Genomic DNA, 24,084 nt, shown 5'->3' on the forward strand with positions numbered 1-24,084 from the left:
ATTGTACCAATCTATCGCCTCTTTCATTTCTTGTCCCCAATCCATATTCACCTATGTACCTGTCACTCTTCCCTTTTCCGACTTTCGCATTAAAGTCTCCAAGAATTATAGTGATATCTCTTGTTTTTAGTGATTCAAGCGTTTGTCTGATTTGTTCGTAGAAGAGCTCGTTCTCTTCTTCCGGCTTATCTGCAGTAGGGGCATATAGGTACTTGTAGTATGTTTAGCTTCCTTGAGCTGGTCTGTAGTTGTAACAGCATGACACGGTCTGAGACAGGGACGAAGTTGGTAACGGACGCCATAACTTGTCTGTGATATTTATCATCGTCGTTCCCAGAGAAGTATAGCATGCCTCGAGTTTCAGTATGACACCTGTAAATGTTTCAACTCTTACATCACAATAGGAGAATTCAATAAAAATCGTCACATGAGTGATGAATCTCCAACTAATAATCAGAGAAATATGTCCAGCTATTGGCCATTACCCTTAAAATGTCAATGTCACGTGAGCATTCAACCAATAAAAGCCAACAATTTCCGATTTTCAGTTGGAAACCAGTTTGAAATTGCCTCTACGAACAGACCTATGGTGAATCGCAGGACTGTTCTTGACCAGTCACAAACAGGACTGTGATTTACGCAATATGAATCAAACTCATCATCTGAATAGGAGCAAAAGTTCAAACAATAACAAATCAGAGAGTAATTTTGTGCAATTTGTGGGGTGCATTCCCTCTAGATGAAAATAGAACGAGAGCCCTTGAAGTTGGGGTGCGCCTGCTCAAGGCCGTCGTTTTTAGTATAGCGTCGCGACGCCAGAGTCTGCGAGCAAATCTGTTGCTCTGTACAAAAAGCCGGCTTTCCGACGACCGGCAAAAAGTTTTTCCGACTGAATTCTTAATAAGTTAAGTGCTTGATTTGGTATCGATCGGGAGTGTGGTCCAAGAACTCCAAGAAGCCGAGGAGTCTAGGTGCAAAAGGTATAATTAAATAAGATCGTAATCTTACGGTAACATAAGAGGTTAATATATACGGGATAGTTTCATACTTCATAAATAATATTCCCATATTACCGGAGCAACACTACTATGGCACAAATTACGCCTCACCAAATTAATTAAACCGCATTATTCGTGATTAGACTCGTCCATTAACATGAATGCATCATGAGGGAAGATCTCCCATTACTGCTCTCACATTTATTTTTAACGTTGTGATTTCATTCTGATAGCAGCTTTTATAAGAAAGGTAGTTTTAATTGATTGTTATTGTTTTCAACCTTCTATATATGAAATAACATTGCGATGTTTGAACGCAAAAACCATAACCATTCAAGGAAGAGAGATCCATCAGTGACATGGCATTTGAATATCGTCACCTTGTGATTTACGCAATTAATTAACAATTAAGTAGCCTCATCTATAATAATATAATAATGTCAATAAAGTGACTGAAATTTTAACATCCACACTTGATTATCATAATTTCTGAAAATTGAAACGCTGTATTTATTTAAGATAAAAAGCAACCGGCATATTAGAAAGACAACGAGAGTGTAGGAAAGGGAAATTATAAAGGGCGGCACTACATCATCTCAGAGCCTTGAAAAAGGGGGGGTAGACCCTTAGGTTTTACCCTCGGGGATTATATACTATATCAGTGACGACTCGTGATCAACTTACATTATCTTGTACTTAGCACCTCATCCGAATTATTAGCTGTTAAACTGCTAATTACCCACAAAAAAGGAAATTTCATTTAACCAAAATTTTACGACTCCGCACGGCCGTAATTTGAAAATCCAAAAACCGTTAGAAGATTACAATGTTGTTATTAAAAGGCATGAGATTCGTATTCATACCGTGCATACACCGATAATTAAAAAACACTAAAACGAGATGAGAATGTTCCTTATGTGGGTCATACCAATTTTTTTTTTAAAGAATCATTAAGTGCCTGTACAGCGCCGTGCCGAACAGTTTTTTCCACTCTTCGTTTTGATTAATGTTTTTGAAACGAAATAATCGTAATTAGGCACTCCTTAAGTTTTTTTCGAGCCTACAATTTGTGAGGGTGTAAAATGGTTCAGAACTAGCACTAAATTTCGTATTGGTCCGGAAATAACCAAGTAGGGTGCAAGGCATCGGACCGGAATGGAATTATTAGGAACGTGATGGCCAAATTGTTTCGGCGCATTGCACTTGAATAATTCAGATTGTATTGTGGCTCTAGTATTGATTTTATCTCAAAAATTGCAGTCAAATTAGAAATGAAAAATCGGGTGCAATTAGGGTATCTGTTAAAAATTGTATTAATTACTTCATGGGAAGAACACTAGTTTGTAGTAAATTGATCCCATTATTATCAATTTGTCCCACCCTTGAGATAATTAGCATAATTAGGTTTTAAATACCTTCTTACACAGTATTAATACAACAACTAACTAATTATGAGTAAGATAAACGACTTCCCACGTCGAAAAATCTCTCTCCCAACTGGAAAAGCAAAAAGTGAAATTCCCTTGGTATTTTACTCGATCCTAGCCATAAAGGCCGAACCTATTGCAATCAAAGCACCCTCTTAACTGCCAATTAATCTAATTAGACGCTCGCTTTTGACGGGAAACTGGAAGGTAAAAGCAACCTTGCCCCCTTACTTTTATTTCCAATTTCCTGTTAAAAACGTTCTAAGCTGATACTTAACCTAACAAATGCAGTTGATCTTCTCACGTAATTAGGTGTTTTATCTTCCTATAAAGACTAGCTGAGTCCAATAGTTTTAAATATCCAATTATAGTTATGTATGAATACTTAAATTAATGCTAGATGTACCTAGAGGAATATACGAATTATTCTATATCATACGGCAAAACTGAGAAAATTGGAAATGCTAAAAATAATGATACATGCCAGGAGGTTCTATGAGTGTCTATTACTCAAACGCAATGGATAGTTTTCGAAATACAGGGTATACAGAACTTTGAAACTGTTTGGAGAAGGCTTATCCAGAAACATTGTTCAAGTATAACCTTTTATCACTTTCAAGCCAAATTTCCAATTACTTAAAAAGCTTTAAAATTAACATGACACTTCATTTGCATGGTTGAAAGTACCAAAATATGCTTTTTTACTATTCAAAAGTTTAAAATACATTGAAAAAGTGCAGAATAATTTAGTGTTGGATATCATGCATTTGTACCTAATAAAGTATACTTTATCTAGACTTTTACATGTTGTTTATTACTTCATTCATTCCGTTGAAACCTTCAACGAATAAAAATCAGTTCAAAACAGCTTTCAAAGGTTTTAAAAGACTTTTAGGCCACTGGTACTGTTATGCGGCAATTACTTGTTCGAAAAAACTTGTCATGGTCAGGATCGAACGTAACCTTAGCAAGAATGCGTTCAATAGCTTTTTTTCCACGCTACTGTATTTCAGGCATATTACAACAATAATCACTTTGTTGCTTCGGTTCTTAGAACGCACTTTATCAATGGAATTTTTCTTAAATATGGCCTACAACTTATTTTTCGTTTCTACCAGGATCCAAATCATTTCGGTAAATGTCATTACGGACATTAGTAGGCATTGAATTCCAACTTGACCCAGTCATAGCGCATAAATAATTCTTTTAAATCGCGAAGAAGACCTTCTTAGAACCGTCTTCAACAAAGGATAAACCGCATAAAGGTGATGGAATTCCTGGTTCGAAATTAATATAATTAATTTTAAATTAGTTGACGCTAGTAAGTGTTATAAAAATTGTCGGATTAAAGTGGTACGTTTGTTTCGCTACAAGTATTTCCTTTGCTTACTTGTCTGTGATGCCACTATCTTCAGATAATATCGTCAGTCTCTCCAAGTTTACTGGATTTACATTAGTTCCATCAAAGTGGTCTTTTTATAAAGATTATCTAAAAACAAAGAGTATTCATATAAATTGGAATAAGAAAAATGTGATGTCAGCTTAAAAGTGTTAAACCTAACCAATTTTGTACACCATGCTACATGGCAACAGTATTACATAAAACATCAATTAAATTTGTTAGAGAGATCGTTCTAATCCCAAGAATCAGATCATCGGGGGTTCTCTACTTGTGTCAGATTGAATTTGCGATACAACCTGGCGATAAGGCTTCTCTGTGAAGAAAACGAAAGTAATGAATAATGCACTATTGTATTCTCTCAATCAATAAACTGCCGCTGCTTTATGCGGGATAATATGAAGTTTAGTGCGTTCGATAGTAACTAAATTCCAGCTGCAAAGCTAAAGAACAGCAGATATAGGGTCTGAATCTGGGTGAACAAGGCCGTTGGGTATGTCTCGTCAAAACACCCCCTTAAGCCGTTTTTGATAAATGGTGTTTTAGGTTTTAGTTCCATTTACATAAATCCGAATCATATCGTCGTTTTTGCAACACTGGAAAGATTGTTCCGATACCACGTGTCCGCAAGTAAATAATACTCCAAAAGATTTACGTGCTACAACAGTGTAACAAACGCGAACTCGAGAACACGATGAAAATTTGCATTGAAATGTTGTCCGGTATCATGGATCCGATTTCAGCTAGACAATAAAGTCAGGAAACTGGATATCTTAAAGAAAATTAAACATTTGGGGATTAAATCCTTCCAAAATTCTCTTTGCACCTTTACAATGTGGTAATTCAATTACAACTGATCAATGAATAGTATATCTCGATTATGGCGGATGATAATTTAGAGTGGTGGTTCCTTCAAATCTATCGGTATGATAGATTAGTCGCAATTAGGAAAATTAGCCAATTAAATGAACGATGATCAAACATTAATGAGTCAATTAGTGCGCATCTTCGACAACATTGAACAGAGACGACCTCGGGCAAGGTCGATCCAACGAACAACATAACGAATTATGTCTGAATAAAATGTTTTACACATTATTTTAAACGATTAAAAATGAAGTGTTGTTACTTGAGGAAGGAGCATGAATCTTTATCACGTTAAATTTAATCGTGATTCATTGTCGGTCACGTTTATCTCGTTATAAATTGACCGGCTCCGGAGCCGTGTTGGTTTTCGATAAAACCGCGGATTTTGCCGTGATTGAATTATTGGTCTAGATGGATTTATATATCACTAAACTACTACTGTATCTTGGAAATCAAAAATGTTACATGTTTGAAATAAAAATTGTATGGTCATAAACACATCTAAAAAGTGTTGCCTCATCTATATGAAATCAGTGGCAACAACGGAATTTTATTTGACAACCCTTGCAACTGATGTTATTTCTTGATTCTGTTGCTTAATCTAGACAGTTTTTGTTCTAATCAGTTTCTCCCTAAATGTTGTTCTTTTCGGGATATTGACTATTAAACATTGGAATTGGAATACATACAGGTGTGGTAAATCCAAAACCGACCATAGGAAAACCGTGTAACGGACAGAGAAACGTAGGTAATTGCATGCGCGGGAGAAAGACAGAAAACGAAAAAAAAATCAAGTAGGCCATATTTTCAGCGCGCTGTTGCCAAACGCCAAGTATTCAATGCCGTCGACAAAATTAATTTTGTTCTTGGATTATTTCTAATTTATTTCCATTCCGATCTACCCTCAATTCTCAAATTGAAAGTAAACAAAAACAATTACACTGACAGTGACAGGCTTGGCGTTTGGCAACAGCGCGCTGAAAATATGGCCTACTTGATATTTTTTTCGTTTTCTGTCTTAGTCCCGCGCATGCAATAATGTACGTTTCTCTGTCCGTTACACGGTTTTCCTATGGTCGGTTTTGGATTTACCACACCTGTATACAACTTACATTATACTTTTTTGAGATCTATATCTTACTTCTTAAACTTAAAAACAATGACAAACATGAAAATATTTAAAATACCATTTTAACTAAGAGATATCTGGAATATGAAGATTAACCTTAAAAGTAATATTTTTCATTTTTTCCTGTATCTTAGAAACAAAAAGAGTTATGAATATTAAGCTGACGTCATGTTTAATATCACACTTTCGCAAAAACCGCAAGCTTTTATCTTAAAAAATAAGCGAGAGAGAAACTGGAACACCCTGTACAAATATGAAATGTGACATGTTAAAGTGGTGACCAAATAAACATGATTTACTTGCTTCAACAGGCTAAATTTGTTAGGTTAGAGTTGGATAAAAAGTTAACAATGAACAATTGTCAAACTGCAATTGACATTTTCAATGTTGCCTAACTACAACATTTAAAGATGGCTTAGGAAGCATAACTCAGGTTCATGTCATGTGAAGTGATTAAGAAGTCCCGCCAGTGAATTTACTCATAAATTCTCGTAATTCAGTCTGACAGGAATTCCAAGTGTTGGATTTTTCCCAGCAACGGTTAAAATCTCGAGACAGATCTAATAGACCGCAAAACAACCAAAATAAATAATAATAATTATTATAATCCGCATGCATAAACGCAAACAAACAGACACGCAGATGTGTGTAATCCGATTAACAATCGGAGCCGAGAAAGAAAAGACAATCGCGTCCGAGATGGCAGCACCGATCGATCACCGAGGCCCGTCGCCGATTCCGGCGGAATTCCTGCGGCTCGAGAATCTCGCTCTTCTTTATCCTGAGGCCATTGGACGGCGTCCCGACGCCACTGACGCCACTTCTTCGCCGCCGGTGGACCATCGAAGTCATCCCCGCCCCTGTCGGTATTTAAACTTGCGACGCGCCACTCCAGCCGAGTTCATTTCTCGGTCGTCCCTCGTGCAAGAAGATTTACTCACGTTGGGACGCTCTTCTTATCGCGAATCGCGCTTCTTCCTTTTTTTTTGTTCAATATTCAGTCGCTTCTTTTCCTCGAAGAGGGCGGAAGGACTTCGTCCTGTACATTGCGCGATCCAATCGACGATCGTGAGTTACTCCGTGGAGGATTTGAAGATTCGCGTTGGTTACGACGAAACGTTGGGTGAACAACGTTTTTGATTCTGGATTTTCGTGTTTAGTTTCAGGAGTTTGAATTTGAGGTAAGAATAGTGAAATTTATTTTGTGATCAAGTGGTTTCTTTTTTTGGTGAAAACTACAAATTGGTCAAAAATCTAGTGAGAATTTCACTTTGAATTTTTATTCATTCTGATATTTTAAACCACAGTAATCTTGCTAGAATTTAATTATTAATAAAAAACAACCACAAAACTGAGACAAAAAAATTAAAAGCACCACAGCAAATATTCCAAGTCAAAATGTATTTTAAAAATTTCTTTCTAATAGCGATCAATCAAAAGAAGATATTTATTATACTAGAATACCTTATTAAGATATTTAGATGTTGAGAGGAATTTTAGCTGTTAAATTTATAAAATAATACCAAAAATACTAGGAGATTAATTTAAAAAAAAAGTTTCTAACGATTTTCTCCAAATACAACTTTAAAACAGGGGTGGTTTATTACAAATATTATTTCTTACTGAGTTTTGTTATTTTTATTGCATTGCAAATTCTACGTCTAAAACTACAGAAAATTTGCTGTAATAAAAATTTAAAATAAGGAGAGGAATACTAGAAACTGTACTGTATTGTGATTTACTATGTTCTTCTAGTCCAAAAATCCTCTCAAAATTCTTCTATTTGTAATTTTAATTTATTACCTGCTATGTTTTCTGAATATTTTTTTTTAAAAGATATTACTAGATAATATTTTAATACTCCTACATAACAGTGTTCCTCTAAGAACAACTTTTTTTTAAAATTATTTTTCATACCTATAAGATCAAGTTGCTAATACATCCAATTTTCAACACATCCATATGAAACCAACGAGTCATTCTCTATGCGATAAAAGTAATAATAGCCTATCAAAATATATAACATAACGGTGCTAAACAAATTATTACATAAATGTAAAAAGTGGTTTTTCTTCCGAACTGATTTCAACGGTCAAGACCGAATTTAGCTATTGAATGCCCGGCGAGTTCGATGATATACTAGACGAGAAACCCGTTACGCGTTAACAATACTATAGTGGATTTGATCGTATTTTTTAAAGCAATTTTGTTCAAACAATGACATTGTCTGAAAGGTAATTAACTGTGGCCTTGATCAGAATTAATTCTGACCTTTTAAGCCCAAAACTTAGGGTTCCACGATCTCCGGTTGCATAAATACCGTCTTAATTACTTAACCGTAGAATCGATTGATGTATTTTCGTCCATCAATGGCATCCGAAACGGGATTTTCCTGTCATCTAATGAATCGGTGCGGTTACGTAACGCGTTTACGTACCGCACACGTTTTATTTACGTAAAACGGCTTCAATTAGAGGAAAAAAAGGTGTGTGTACATGTGCGTGGAGCATAGTAAACTATATTTACTCCCGAGAGGAATTAACTATTTTCATTGTCAAGTTTAATGTCAAGATCGGCGGGTTTAACGTTCGGTATGCGCTTTTTTTTATTTTTTTGTCCATTGACGCCTTTTTGAGCTGTTTTACGAGACCCTGGGCGTCAAAATGAGTTTATTTTAGTGTCTAGTGTTTTTTTGATAGCAGCTAGTCGATAAATCACGCTCCTATTTGTATAGTTTGTGATTGGTCAAAACACACACTAAAATTTACAAACTGAAGTTATACTGTAGCATAAAATTTATAATAAAACTCTGTACAAATCCGACAACCTTTGCAATTCGGAAATAAGAAAAATCAAACAAGAATCCGTATTTTTTTCGTCTGGACTCTTAACATTATACGATGCCTGAGTTTTGTTTACCCGTAATTATATGTGCTAATATTTGCACATATTCATTACATAGCCTTGTCTAAAGAGTGGTTCTGAAATTATTTCTTTAAGGTAATACGCGTTTTAGCCGTAGTTATTTAATGTCGTGCCTGCTCATTTGTTTAAAGCCAGTTTGCCCCGTTATTTGCTTACAAACATCCAGGCAATGTTGGGTTTGTCTCACTCGATTAAAGGTGCGTTAGTTTGGATAAATATTTCCTAAGTGATTTTCTGTTTAGTTTCCATTAAGAATATGCGTCTAATTTTGGCACAAGTCAAGCCCAAGAAACGTTCGGTGCCATAAAAATGCTAGGCCCTTACGAAACGTCTTAATCTCGCACCCAAAAACACTTGTACCTGCTCTTGAAGTTCTTATCTCGAAAATTAGGACTATAAATGTCTCATAAAGTTATTTAAAACAGAAGTTCTTTTAAATGGTAACTGATGCGACTAGCGATAGGGACCTTTTAGGCTAGCAAGTGTTGAAATCGTCCTCTTACACATCCGGAAAGAGGATTTATCGTCTTCACTGTTACAAAAGTGCATTCAATTGAAGGGATGAACATCTGGTGGCGGCTTAATGGATTCTTAAAAGGCTCCCAAAAGTGCGGTAAATAAAACTCAAACGCCGTCATATAACAAAATGGGTTCCACGCATAAGGTTCTCAAGGCAGTAAAGTAAATAGCGCCTAAAAATTCATTTCACAGTTACAGGTTTTTAAACTTTTCCAGATTAAATAGACAAAAGTCCATACATGACCGTGTCGTGTTTGAACTTTTAAGTACAAAAGGCGTTCAATATTTTCTTAGATTCTTCATGGGAACGGGCCGTGTTTGTAATGATCGGTCACAAGTGACTGCGAAGAGATGGGCAAACATTGGGTAGTGGCTCTGAGGTGTCAACAAGATAGTGAGAAAAATATTATGACTTAAGTATAGTTTATTGCTTGCACACCAACTATTCATTCTTGTATGCCTATCTCAATGGAATTACCTCATTTATTAGGGTAGGTCTTTTACCTATACAGGGTGGTTCAGTTTTAAATGTGAATAACTCCACCATTCGATAGCCCATCAAAAAATAAGTTAACCATACATTATGTCATTTTCAAAATTGACTTAGAAACCAGTAAATATACTTTGAAATGTGAAAATTGACTTGAGAGGCTTAAAAACTGTCTTTGCAGTCAGTCGTTATAGTTTTTAGATAAGTTGAAAAACTTTAGTAGTGAAAATTGACTTGCAGGCATGAAAAACTACTTTATCAAGAATTTTTGACAATAAATTCACACATTTCAACCTTGGACACCAAAAAGTGACTCTAAAGTCTAAACCAATAAAAAATGATATCAAAATTTTACATTTAAAGTAAATTTTCATAATTTAAAAATACATTTCAATATTTTAGTCTTGAAAATAGTCTTAAATGATGATGAAATCAGAACATTGACTTTAGATTCATAAAAATTGACTTGAAGACTAACTTTTCAGGTTTTTTTACTTTGCTTTTCATTTTCTTAGAACTCTGCACTATTTTTAGGGCTTTAAAACTGCTTTCAGCTTGGAAAATCGAGTTTGTTTGTCATCTTTAGGAAGCGTTATTCAGGAAAATGACACAATGCATTTTTGATGGACTATCGAATTATTGACATTCAAAACTGGACCACCCTGTATTTTGCACCTATGTTAGATAAGTAAAGAAGATATTAAACTGAAAGAAGAAAACCACAAAAAAGTTGGTGAGATGAAACCAACTGTTGCTCCTTCTATCTATTTCACTTCTCCTGGGTAGTTTCAGTCCAATACAAGTATGTGTGTGTGAGAGAGAGACTAAATTTTATCTATTTTCTAGAATGTTAAGTATAATTGACTATACATAAGCAACTGTATCAAAGCTGTGGGTGTCAGTTGTTCTTTGAGTTTAGTTAAAAACAGACATAACAAGATTAGACAGTCGTTGTAAACAGTGCAACAAACTGTGTTAAAGTGGCTTTTTTAGTGAAATGAAATGGTAATATATTAATTAACATTAGTTCAATAATCAAGGTTAAAAATCGACACTTTACATAACATAATGTTAATACATATTGGCAACGTGACCCAAAACTATGATGCAAGATTGTTAAATTTTTCAATTCTAAGGTTCAGTGGCTAATAAATTACACTAATTAATAGCACATTAAAGACAACATTAGTGCAGTTTAAGCTCTGTTGCAAATAAACAGTGAAAGCAACTGGCATTTTGGATTCAAGTAGAATAATAGAACAATTGATCACAACCTAACTTGATTAAAAGAAAACGCACATGACAATTTAACAAACACACTCATTGGGTACAACAATTTAACTCTTAATTTTTTGTTTCAGGTATGTCCACCAAGGTGCAATTTTAAATTCTTGTAAGGTAAGACTTCCTTATTGAATTCTGTATCAAAAAAAAAAAAGAAGAAAAACCAGCTGAATGCACTCAACTAGTAGCTACTGGATGTCGCAAAAACTGAAGACGAAGCATACCGTTAACCTCATCATAATATAATACTAAATTCAGCGAAGCATTAAATTTAATCGTTTTGCTATCGATTGTATCTGCGGTCCGAATTTTGATCAGTACCTCGAAAACCGCCACAAGAAACCGTGTCGTCAAAAAGTCCTCAATGAATAAAAATGAGCAGGACTGGTTCACCTCTGAAGACGTTATGGGCGAGTGAAAATAGGAAAAAAAATTCGTTGCATTTTTTGTGTTTTAAATATTGTTCTGGGTGTCCTAGTTTAAATTTACATTCCTACATAACGTTGCTCTACTGACATGAAAAATACTGGTTTTTCAGTTTTGTTAATGTATTCATTGCCAGACCAACGTGTAAATCAATTGTGGTAATTAAGATCTTGTTCGAGTGGACCCTAAATCAAGTTTTAAACGTAAATTCATATAAATTATTGCATTATCAAGAGTGAAAAAGTAATAAATCCACTTATAAAAACGGGTTACCCATCAGGCTGTAATTAATTTCTATCCGGATGTATTTTTACAAAACACTCGTTAGTTTGTGTTTAAAATTCTTATGATTTCATAATAACCAACATCCAGTTTGAAGAGGGTATCGATATTAGCCAATTACGTGATCATTAATTTTGCGGTTTAATCTGACTCATTGTTTATAAACTCAAAGATGCTCATCCAGTTTGGCCCACTTTTTTGCCAACTTTTTTTTCACTTTTTAAGGCTTCCTGTGACGAACGCAAACCGGGCGATTTGTATTCCACTTCGTTCCTTCAAACGTATAATTTAATTCGAATAAATTCCATGACATTCCGAAACGTACAGACGTTTTTCCGATGTGTCTGTATGCTTGTAATATGCCTTATTACTACATAGTAACAGAGTATCGATGATGTACCAGCTCGTTATAGTACCTCCAAATTTGGCATTAAATTTGTGAGTCCTGAAAAATTGATTCAATGTTATTTCACTATTTAACTAGACGAGTAATACAAATAGGAATTTAATTTCAGCTCATCTAATGTGCGTTTAATAAGATTTATGTGGCTCGCTTTTGAACGTAATAAAATCGCTTTTAGAGTTTAATTACCGAGCTAGGTAACCTGTTTTTCATTTATTTTATACAGGATCAATTTATGCCAATTTAATACACTATAAATTTGTTTTTTAGATGCACTCAAGTGATTTTTTAGTTTTATAATATAATAAAGCTATCTCGCATGCACTTGAAATATCACTTTTTGCTTGCAATTTTAGAATGACATCAATAAGACCGAACCTAGTACATAAGTAAGAAATCTCGTAGCCAACAGGACTTAAATGGTGATAAAAAGGCCGATGCTAAAACACAACGGTAAGACCAGATTTCAAGAGACGTTGTTAACGTTACACCAGATAGGTCGCGAATTTATTTTATTAGGCAAAAGAGTGGCTAACGGTACGCCGGGACTTCATGAACAGAATCTCATATAAATCCGTAAAGTTGCCAGCTACCTGGGAGGAAACTTTTAGGACGGAAACCGATTTGCATGTTTAAACGAGCCGATCGGTCTCGCGAAAGAACCACGTAATTTATCGCCTTAACTGTCAGCAAATAAAAGGGCCGACCGCCGCGATCAACAATGGCGAACCAGAAGAAGACCACATGACGTGTCCGCGGCTTTTGTTGGTGCCGAGGAACCTGGCAGGTACCGCGTAACGTCATCCGATCCGTTGAAAACGGGAAATAATTCCACTCTTCCTGGTTCAGCCTTGACGAAAATTACCTAATCTTCGTTCTTCTTCAGTGTGTCGGCAGGTTTCACGGATTCTCGATGGCATTGTACGGGTTTTTTTATAAATAGAGCCGGATAGATGATGGTTTTGTTTATAATAGTTATAAATAGAACGACCTGTTTAGGTCATACAAGTTGCGATATCATAAATTTCTTTAATTACGGTAACCTTGTCATGCTGTTTTGTTTTGTGGGCACTTGGTTCAACAGTTTAAGAAAACCGCAATTAACCATATTCTGGAAATTTGACAGTAGATCACAAAGAATCATACAGATGCAGTACTACATTTATAGACCTTCCACGCCTACAACTCTTGGAAACCAATTTTCGTTTATACAGAGTGGCCCAAAAAAAATTATAAAATGTCACTAATGATCCTTCCTTTTTGTAATTTTATTTAGTTACAAAATTCTTTATGAAACACGATTTTCCAGGAAATGGTCTATAAAAATTACTGGATTGCAAAATTCTTTTTATAATGAGGTATACTTAAAAAATTGCGAAAAATTGTTCAAAAATTGGAGGACTTTTTTTACTACTTTTTGACATTTAGTATCTCGGTAACGTGAGGAGCTAGAGATGCCAGCTTTGGCTCATTTTGTAGTATTTTTTATACTCTTTCTAATGGCGATTTGGCGAAATTGATTGGAGTTCAAATAAAAAAGTTACAATCTTTCAAAAATTGAAAAAATTTAATTTTTGGTCAAAAGTGCAATTTTGACATATTTTTATTTTGCTTTATAAGGGTTCCAATGCACAGCAAAGGGTATACTTATACCAAAGAACCATAAATTAGGTGAAATAACCGAGGCATATTTATACCAAAAAACGCGCAAAAAAAGCACTTTGAATTTTTCGAAAAATGAAAAAATAGCATTGTTTCAAGTGATTCAAATTGCAATTTTAATAAAGTTGGCTAAAATACTTTTTATTTCTTTTTTGTTGTGGTAAAGTTGAATTTTTTTAAAAGCATTACCGTGTATATTATTTCATTTTTAGACAATTCTGTTCTTTACAAGTTTACAAGTAGGATTTGTTAAATGCAGGACCCTGTAGAATAATTATTATAATTATGCAGGTAATTAGCTTTCCTCGCTTCGTGTCAGTATTACGGATTTTTCAATGATAACATCACTACAGTTTACATAACAGTCAAAAATGTGTATAATTCGAGGAAATAGCATCACGCCAACCTAAAAAAACATTTAAGACAGTCATCCAAATAATTTTTTTTTTAAAGATTGCCCCCTAAATTACTGTACAGGCTGCATATAGCATACGTGTTCTGATCTCTTTTTCTGAGCTGAGATGACTGGCGAAGGGTGGGCTGCGCAAACTTCTTTTGTTTCATAGATACGGGGGGCTTTTGAAAATTGGTCATTTTGGAACCTCCTCTGTATTTCATTTGCTATTAACGTTATCAAAAAAGGAAAAACGGTTTCCGGTAGAAGTTTTGACGTAGAATCCAATGGCGTAATCAGTTTTTTTCTATTACGTTTAGTTTCTGACATATGACAGTAAGTTATATTTTTTTAAATGGAACACCCTATATATTTTTAGGTCATTTAATTCTGTTGATTTTTATTTGTTCAACGGTGTATTAAAACATATAAGTTTGAAAACGTTAATCTTGGTAATTAGAAAAAAAGCGTTTCCTTAACAAAAAAGTGCTAAATAATATGTATAAAAATACCCACAGTCGAAACAAATTTTGGATATGTTCATATTAACATGTTACATGTCGTTTGTAAACAGTTTTTTCAATTTCTACCTTAAAAATAGTAGAAAATAGAAATGGTCACTTTTCTTATTAACGCGACGGTAGAACTGCTTGTAACTTAGATTTTTAATAAGATTTATTAAAAGTATTTAATTTTCTCATGTGTTAGTTTATATGATTTCCGATTTTGTTTGGTATTTTAGATATTGGTCTTTTATTAGCTTAGCAAAGGTCTTTTTTTAAAATAACAGGATTAACCTCTACAAACTTATATGTTGTAATACACCGTTGAAAAGGTAAAAATCAACAGAATTAAATCACGTAAAAATATATAGGATGTTTCATTTAAAAAAATGTAACTTACTGTCATATATCAGAAACTAAACGGAATAGAAAAAAACTGACTACGCCATTGGATTCTACATGAAAACTTCTACCGGGAACCGTTCTTCCTTTTTCGATAACTTTAATAGCAAATGAAATACAGAGGAGGTTCCAAAATGACCAATTTTCAAAAAACCCCCGAAACAAAAGAAGTTTGCGCCGCCCACTTTTCGCCAGTCATCTCAGCTCAGAAAAAGATATCAGAACACGTATTCTACTTTTTTCTATCTATTACCGTTTTCTCTGTACCCCGTAAAACCATCGAAAATGCAGCACCCTGTACATCTTGTGTAAAACCTATTTTTTTAAGATAATACCAACATAATAAGCTTAGTCAGGTTATTTAATTATGTTAAAAGATTTATGAAAAAAAAAATTGCAATCCTAGTTTGGGAAGTACAAAACATTCATTAAGAATTCAGATCAGTGTTACCAATGGCCTATTAATCCGATGATCAATCAGGTAATCGATTGTTTTGTTGAGGCCTAGTTGTAATTTTCACTAGACATTATCATTGAACATGAACACATCTAGGCTGAATTAATCACATAGTTTAGTGTGTTCGGTACGTGGGAGGTTATAAAAATGACCAAACCGAATTAATTTACAATTCTGGTCGCGCGGCAATGAATGTCAAAAGAGAAATTGTAACCCGCTGTTTGAAAAAATTATGAGTTTCAATGGTCGATAGTTTTAAAAAAAAACCGTTGAATGCAGTCGCGTAGTCTTTTCTTGTCTGGCGTAAAACAGAAAAAAATCGACAGGATGTCCGTAAAGATTCCTATCTGAAGAATTTTCTAATTCAATCGCCTTAAAATTCCTGAACGTGATCGGGAATTTGAAATGGTAAGCCGCAATGACCGAAACCGCCAAACGCATTTTCAACTTATTAAAATATTGCATAGCTATTTTAAAACCGGTGCGACTCTATACACACACATCTCAGAACCAAAGCCTTACATCATTACAGTTGTTTTCCTTGAGTGAATCATTAGTTTTTTGCGCAAAGTCATTGACATTGCCCTAACTGGCTTTTACACAAACACTAATGAACAGGTTGCAAAGGAGATGTAAATATAGCTCAGTCGGTAGATTTTCTGCTTTGCTTAGCTTCTCAATGCTTCGGACATGACGCGATTACTCAGGTATGAAATACTCCTCTGCAGACCGGAATGCAATTTTAGAGAGCTATTGCTCCTAGTCGAGTACTCGAAAAAAATGCGAATATACAACCTGCTTCTCCTTAAGGTCGTTACTAAGGTACGAGCGTCAGGTGTTGGTAATATAAAATGACGTGCTATAAACACATCAGCTTATTGTACTCAACCTTTAACGCAATGTTAACAGCAACTCTCTATGCATATTAAACATGAATGTATCAGTGCAAAGAGCTCATAATGGTTAACACGTTTTAAAAAATTAGTAGTTTGGCTCTGCAGAAGTGATGAGCGAATTAACCTAAGCCTGGTGCAGTAATCACGCATAGCAACAACGTGTACTTTTTCTCTAGCTCTAATTACAGGAAATTTCCGATTCACCGAGTGTGCATTCCGGCTTTTCTGCCACGAAGATTCTTGGGAACTCATCGTGGGCTAAAGCATTTATTAAATTATGGATTCCGACATTGTAATGACCCTAATAAGCCCATTGTTCCTACTGAAGGCAACGCTGAATGGATGGGAATTTACATACTCTGCTTGCGGTTGCAAACCGGAGTATGTACGGAAGTTGCCAGTTTAAATCGCTAGGAAGTGTAGGTTTGGGCCTTTTGTCAGGTTTGAGACAAGCTAACTGGCTAATGGTGATGAGCTTTCTGTTCTGTTTGATATCATTATTAACTCATCAAATCTGAAAGAGCAATTTCTTATTGTTACTCCATTTTAAAGCTGTACAATGCTCCAGGTTTAATTTTGCCCTGATTCGGGAAATTCCAAACATTACCATAATAATTACATTGAATCACAGTGACTGTAGCAACTTGGAAATTCCTACTTTCATATAAGTTAAATCTGAGTCAGTGATTCCAGGAAGATTTAATTTCACAAACCAACTTGGGTTTTTATTTGTACCTCCACAAATTCTTTTTGATTTTAAACTTACGCTATAAATTTTAGCACATTTAACGACCTAAATTCATTATTCTAATGGATCATGTCATGGAAATGGGTCAAAATCGATCAGATTTTCCATTACTAACCTGCGCTAATCTTTTTATAAGTTAGTCGATATCCTTTTGCAGGAAATTGGACATCCTTTAATAGTTTAAAGTTCGTTTCGGCTCTTTGCCCTTGTAGTAGCAGTAAAATCGTGCGCCCTACAAATTACCTGAGAATTTGGCACAAAAAATAGATTACACTGCCCCGGAGGAAATTAGAAATATTTTGCTAGGAAATTACAATTTTAATTACATGTGAGCTTCCTTTGGCGTCGGTTCTCTTATTATAGAATGCATCTAAGTATTATAAAAACATTAGTAATTATTTCCAAGTATAGCGTCAATTGTCCGGTTTAGAAGCAGTGGCGCGCTAAAAATATCCGTGAAGGTACTGAAAGCCAACAATTGGCACACGCTACGTATAATGGGCACTCGTTGGTCCATTAACAACCGAAGGCTTTTAAGGCGAAACACCCTGTGTGCCATTCAAAGCCGGTACAAAGTAGACAATATGGTATGGCACATGCCAGGTGCAGAATACGACCCAAAAGAAAAGTGATATAATAGCGAGGATTGTTGACTGTTATTCATGTTTGAACACATTTTTAGTATTCCGGAAGTTGGTGGCCATTTTATGTTAAAATGTTGATGTTCAGGTCGGATTTTACAACGTCCGGATGGTTTGTTTAAGCTGTGCAGATCGGATAACGTGTTTATTGTTTTGCAGGATGTAATCAAATCTTGGGAAAAAAAGAAGGAACTCTAAGTCGGTGCAGAAAAGGTTGATATCCTCTTTATACAGGGTGGTCCAGTTTTAAATGTCAATAATTCACCAATCCATAGCCAATTAAAAAATAAGTTGACATGCATTATGTAATTTTCCTGAAAAGTGCTTCTTAAGGAAAATACAGTCCTTCAAATTTCTGTTTATAAAATCGTTTTTTTTTGTCATAACTGTCAGACCGTTGGAGCAATATTGATCAAATTTGGAACAAGCACTTTGTTACACGTTATTACGGTCAAAGACCCAAAACTAACCCAACCCAACTTAAAAATTGTCTTGGAAACGGAAAATTCACTTAAGAAGTTTAAAAAATATTATTGTAGCCAGTTTTCATAGTTTCCAGACAAACAATTTACACAATTTAGTTTTGAAAATTGAATTAGAAAAGATAAAAATTTCAGAAGCTTAAAAATTGTATTTGTAACCAGTTTTCATGCAAATCGAGAGACTTTAATACTAAAAATTGACTTGTAGACATAAAAACTACTTTTTCAAGACTTTGTTACTACAAATTCACACATTTAAACCTTAAAAATTGACTTGAACCTTAAAATGTGACTGAACTAATGAAAAGTGACATCAGAAGCTTAAAATTTGCATTTGAAATAAGTTTTCATAATTTGAAGACAAATTTCAATATTTTAGTCTTGAAAATAGTCTTAGATGCAGGACATTGGCATTAGATTCATGAAAATTGTCTTGAAAACTAACTTTTCGTGCTTTTTACTTTGCTTTTCATTTTCTTCGAATTCTGGACTATTTTTAGTGCTTCAAAACTGCTTTCAGCTTGAAAGTTAGCTTTCACCAAGTTATTGACATAGCAAACTTAAAAAACAATTTTTACATTCTTCATAGACTTAAAATAGCATTTCAAGCTTTGTTATTATTAAATCGACTTCTAGACACCTCAGTGCTAAAAATTCGGGTATTTCTTAATAAACTAAACTGTTTTTAGTGTTTTAAGGCTGTTTTCAGTGCCTCAAATCGAGTTTCAAGACTATCTTTACAAAGTTTTTGACTTATCAGGCCTAAAAGCCAATATGTCCACTGACCATAGTCTTGAAAATGTTATTTCAAGCTTCTTCACTATTAAATTGACTTCTACACTCATAGGTGCAATAAATTGTAGCACCTCTAAGAAAATCAGACTGTTTTTAGTGCTTTTTAAGACTGAAAAATCGAGTTTAAGACTATTTCCAAAAATCAAGTTTCTTCAGTAATAAAAGTAAAAAATTTTGGTACCAAATGCTACAATAATAGTCTTGAGAACTCATACTTGAGAAAATATACTTTTGGACTCTTTAGTCCTAGTAAAGTCAGTTCTAGCATTAAAAGTCAACTTTTATATTATTTTTAGTAGTAAAAAATGAGTTTCATGTACACTACAATCTTTGTCTTGATTTCCGGACTTTTTTTAATTCTTGAATGCCAGTTTCAGACACTCAACCAGGATGGCAGTCTGAGAAAGCGAATCATAAGACCATTCCTAGTAGTAAAAAAGTTTTTAGACTATTCAGTACAAATTTGGACTTTCACAAGTCTTAGATGTTCAGTTTTAAACTATAAAACGATTTTTTAAATTGAAATTTGGAGGACTGTATCTTCCTTAGGAAACGTTTTTCAGAAAAATGACACAATGCAAGTCAACTTATTTTTTGATCAGCTATCAAATGGTGAATTATTGACACTTAAAACTGGACCACCCTGTATAAAATAAAGTTGTAGTACCAGCAATTAAAAGCCAACACCCTAAGATGCGATATCTTTAAAAAATAAAACAATTCATAAAATAAATAATGCAAGGAGACACATATTAGAGTGTGAAGGCGTCTTCTGCAAAGTCATTTCGCCATTCACTAAATCGCTTTATTGTCTGTTTATAAAATGTCAGACAAAAGTTGAGCAACAAAATGTTTCCTCCCATTGTGACTAAGCGGATCCGGCTAGATTTTGGACTATCGTCATTATTCTAATAAATTAGATTTCGACGCGGTCTTTTTGTTTGATTAACTGTTTATTTTTGCACTGTTCACTTATCGCCTGAAGGATGTCCATGTAGAGATTGCGATGGAAAAAGCCGAGTTCTTAATAATAAATGTCATGCTGCTGATGATCGAAGAAATTGTTGTTTATGTGGGTTTTTTCTGTGTTTCAGGTACGTCCGCCAATTCTGTGACCTTAATCTCAACTAAGGATCGTAAGTACCTACATATTAAGTTATTAGATTTCTTCCTACACTATTAATGTAAATCATTAATGTTGACTTAAATACCTTCCAGCAGAAAAATAGTTAGTTATGTACTGAACATTGAATGGATACGTTTTGATCCACTACAATCACACTAATTAAGAAATATGTGTAAACCATAAAAAATCAAAATTGCTCTGATCTACGATATAAACATAAGAATTCACATTAAGGAAACTTATTCATCTAGAAATAGTCGGTCGGAACAATATATTTCAAAAATCACTGGACCTGCAAAATGGCGAAAAAAAAACAATAACTGCTTAAGAATAGAGGTCAGATCGGTCCGAAACCATCAATATAGAAAGTAAACCTCCATTCGTGGATTGTTCAGTGAACACTCTGGACAAAAAAAAGCGAATTACGGCTATTAATAATTGTCAGCGTTTAGAGCGTAAACTCTTTTCAAATCAAAATCGAACGGTTTATGCCAGAGGAACCGTTACCGGTGGATCATCTCTTGTGACCGTTGTTAAGGTGATGAATCGATGATGTATATATGTTTACAGATTAAATGGGTACCGGTTCGGGATTAACCGGGTCTCTGACAGATTTTTTTTTGGGGTACCGAGAAGAAAATTCTCACTTAGGACAGCAATTTACTGATCGTGCATGCGTTATTTGCTGATGAGAAGATATAGCCGGTTTGCGTATTATAGTAATCAAGGCGTGTTTGAAATCGATCGCATTGAATAAACCCGCTTACTTGTGATTATTGTCGATTCTTCCTGGATTGATCACGAGAAAACAAACTTGCACAGCAAAATCCTCAAAACTAAATTGTACTTTCTCTTCTCAACAATCCCGTTGGTTTCCAACAAAAACCATTAGACCTACTCAGATAATTATTCCGAAATAATAGCCCATAGGTAATAGTACCCACCACATGATGCATGGAAGTTTATTACATATGCACCGTTTCTGATGCGATTTGCATCTGATTAATGGAAAACTGTTGTTGAAGCCAACCTATTAGGTGTTGGTGTAACCAAACCCGGATAGATTAGTATAGGCATAGATAATTAACGTGAAACCACCTAAAGTTGTACTATAGCACATTAAACTGTCTTCTGCTGGAATTGAAAAGCAAACTGGACCGGGAAAAACTATTAAACCCATTAAACCCATGAAGATTTCAATAAAGATACTCTCAAAGCTACATAAAATATATACGATCTTGACCTTGGCTGGCGTAGGTATAAGTGTTTCTCACGTGCAAAAGCACTTAATTCGTATTGTGCAAGAACGAAGAAGATCTGATGCTCGCAGAATCTCCGAGGCTGTTGATACTGAAATCGTATTTACAAAAAAATCACTCTCAAAAACGACATCCAGCCGAACTTTAGGAGCTGCTCTTATCAACTCTCAACTAGTAATTTCCTCACGTTTCCCATCCTATAACAATTGCAGGAATAGTAGGAATAAAGTGCTCGGTTACAGCTATCCTTTTCAACTAACTATATAATTTATACTTCGTGCTGCTCTCGAGCCATCGAGAAGGCAGCTACAACCGAGGAAGGGTAATTTTTTTATGAGGCTAAATTGCGTTTGGACGTGGAAAACAAAGGGACATTTAGTTTAACAAGGCTAAGTTTACAATCGGGAAGCTTTTATGTCTGTTCTGAGTTCCAGTACAGTACATTCGTTTTTAATGATACGGCGCATAACGTGTTAGAATGAAAAAATAGCGAACGAAGATGAGACGAGAAAAATAAATTCTTAGAGTGCCTTTGTTTCTTAAAGTACTGGAAGAGAAGTTCATCTGATATGTTCGCCACAACTAAACAAGGTTGGTCAAATTATAGCAAAATTTTACAGTTTGAAGTTTCGTAGTTTCCTAAAATAATTAACACTTTTGCCTTTCAAGTGAGTTTTCATGGTGTTTAGATTAATTTTAAGTCTTCTTAATCTTTAAAAGTAAATCAATCCCTTGAAATTTGACTCAAAAGCTTAAAATACGACTTTCAAGTAAGTTAAGTTAATTTTTCAAACTAATTTTAAGTGTCGGCTCTTGAAAATTGTCTTCAAACTAATAAACTTTTACTTAAATGCTTCAAAATTGCCTTTCAAGTCAGTTTTCATAGTTTTTGGACTAATTTTAAGTGTCCACTCTTGAAAGTCGCTTAAAATACGCCTTTCATGGTTTTTAGACTAATTTTTAAGTGTCCATTTTAGAGGGCAAGTAAATAGCAGAGCGTTTTCATATTTTTGAACAAGCTACCATATTCTAAGGTCCTGCGCATACATTATGAAACACCCTGTATACTTACTTAGTTTTTTCTAGCAGTAGTCTCCCGATTTAAATCTTTTTCATTTTTCCTAAAAGTGCTGAATATTCAATTAGGAAATTTCTATCACTAAAACTGGTCTTTGACCCTAAGCAGACACTTTGCAACATTTGATTTAAAAATTGTATTAATCACCCTTTACTTGTTAAATCACTTAACATCACTGGGCGATAATGAAGTAACAAAACAAAAACAAATTCTCACTAACCCAATTAACAAGATTGATGTCTCGCCAAAAAGTAATTTTAATAAAACTTAATTGACCGCCCATTCAACATTATGAATGGTAGAAAACCAATTACGAAGCCCCACTTTTCGAAAACTGTTACAAACTGACCAATTAACAAATATTGGCGGACAATGTTTGCCTAACATTAATCAGGCCGATCGAACCTACTTTATGGAAACTGTCGACTGGAAACCGTTAGCGGGTTCTTGACAAATCGGTTCGTGTGATCACATCAAAATATTACACGGCACGGATGTTTTACTGTTTCCAGCTCTAAATATGGACGATATTGATGTATTTAAGATGCCATTAATACATGATACACTACTTCTTCTGGCCTGTCGGTATCTAGATTTCCCAGGATCTGTTTATGCAGCGCAAACCTACAAAGTGGTCTGTCACTAGAAATACCGTCAGCATAATACAGCTTATATGCATCACAGGTGTTAAATATGTCCGTTTAGCCGTTTTCTTATTATTGTATATGGTGGATATCGATGTTATTTATGGCTAGTGTCTTTGGCGATAAGCTCTGGTCAACCTAAGTGGCGCCGGAGGGCATTGGATGTTAACGTCGTCAAGATTTGTAACCTTCCATAAAGCTATAAAGTTGAATGTTTTTCTAATCGTAGCCGGTAATAGAATTCTTTTCGAATGTCCCGTTTATGTGTTATTTAATTTTTTAAGTGACAGTGTGTCAAGAGTTTAATTTGGTTTCAACGCTTCTAGTCTATCAACTAGTTTACTTTACTGAATGAATAATCCAATGAATGAAGCATATCCAGAAAGAAAAAAGTCTATCTCTAATTGTTCTCCAAGTCAAATTGACAATGTTTTTTTAGACATTTTTGTGACTAAACTCAATATAAGCATTCTCTGACAAGTTGACATCTCTAAACTTCTCAATCAAATATCTAACGTTGCATAAAACTACCAGTATTCTTAGTTTATATGTTTCAGTGTTATCAACATCAGTGGCATGCAGTTAAACTAGAATAAAGATTGACTGTAGCTACAACGTTATCTTGATTGTATCAGTGATTCATTACGAATGCAAATCCCTTATTAATTGCCGATTACGACCTGGCAATTATTCACTTGGGAAAATTATAGACGTAATTCCAGCCGGTCTAATATTTTAGTTCACGGATTTGTATTGGAATGTCTTTTGAATTCCGAGAAGAATAATAATGATAAAAGAAGGAAGAGTATCATTTCGTCTCAGTTACAGCGAACCGTGTCGGGTACCAC

At 34.6% G+C, this 24,084-nt stretch overlaps 1 protein-coding gene across 3 annotated transcripts in view; it reads left to right on the forward strand.

Moving 5' to 3' along the window:
- The first annotated feature begins 6,715 nt into the window (after positions 1-6,715).
- tnc (tenectin) overlaps positions 6,716-24,084 on the forward strand; it is a 36,225-nt gene continuing 18,856 nt past the window's right edge. For 2 of the 3 annotated variants that reach the window (XM_081979133.1, XM_081979135.1), the window contains exon 1: positions 6,716-7,001. The gene's annotated coding sequence lies outside the window, so the exon portion shown is untranslated. Of the gene's footprint in view, positions 7,002-20,223; positions 20,266-24,084 lie in introns of all 3 variants that reach the window. The other variant, XM_081979134.1, reaches the window with a different exon arrangement.

Source organism: Ips typographus, linkage group LG4 (assembly GCF_016097725.1).
Source record: "Ips typographus isolate SLU linkage group LG4, UJ_Ityp_2.0, whole genome shotgun sequence".
NCBI lineage: Eukaryota > Metazoa > Arthropoda > Insecta > Coleoptera > Curculionidae > Ips > Ips typographus.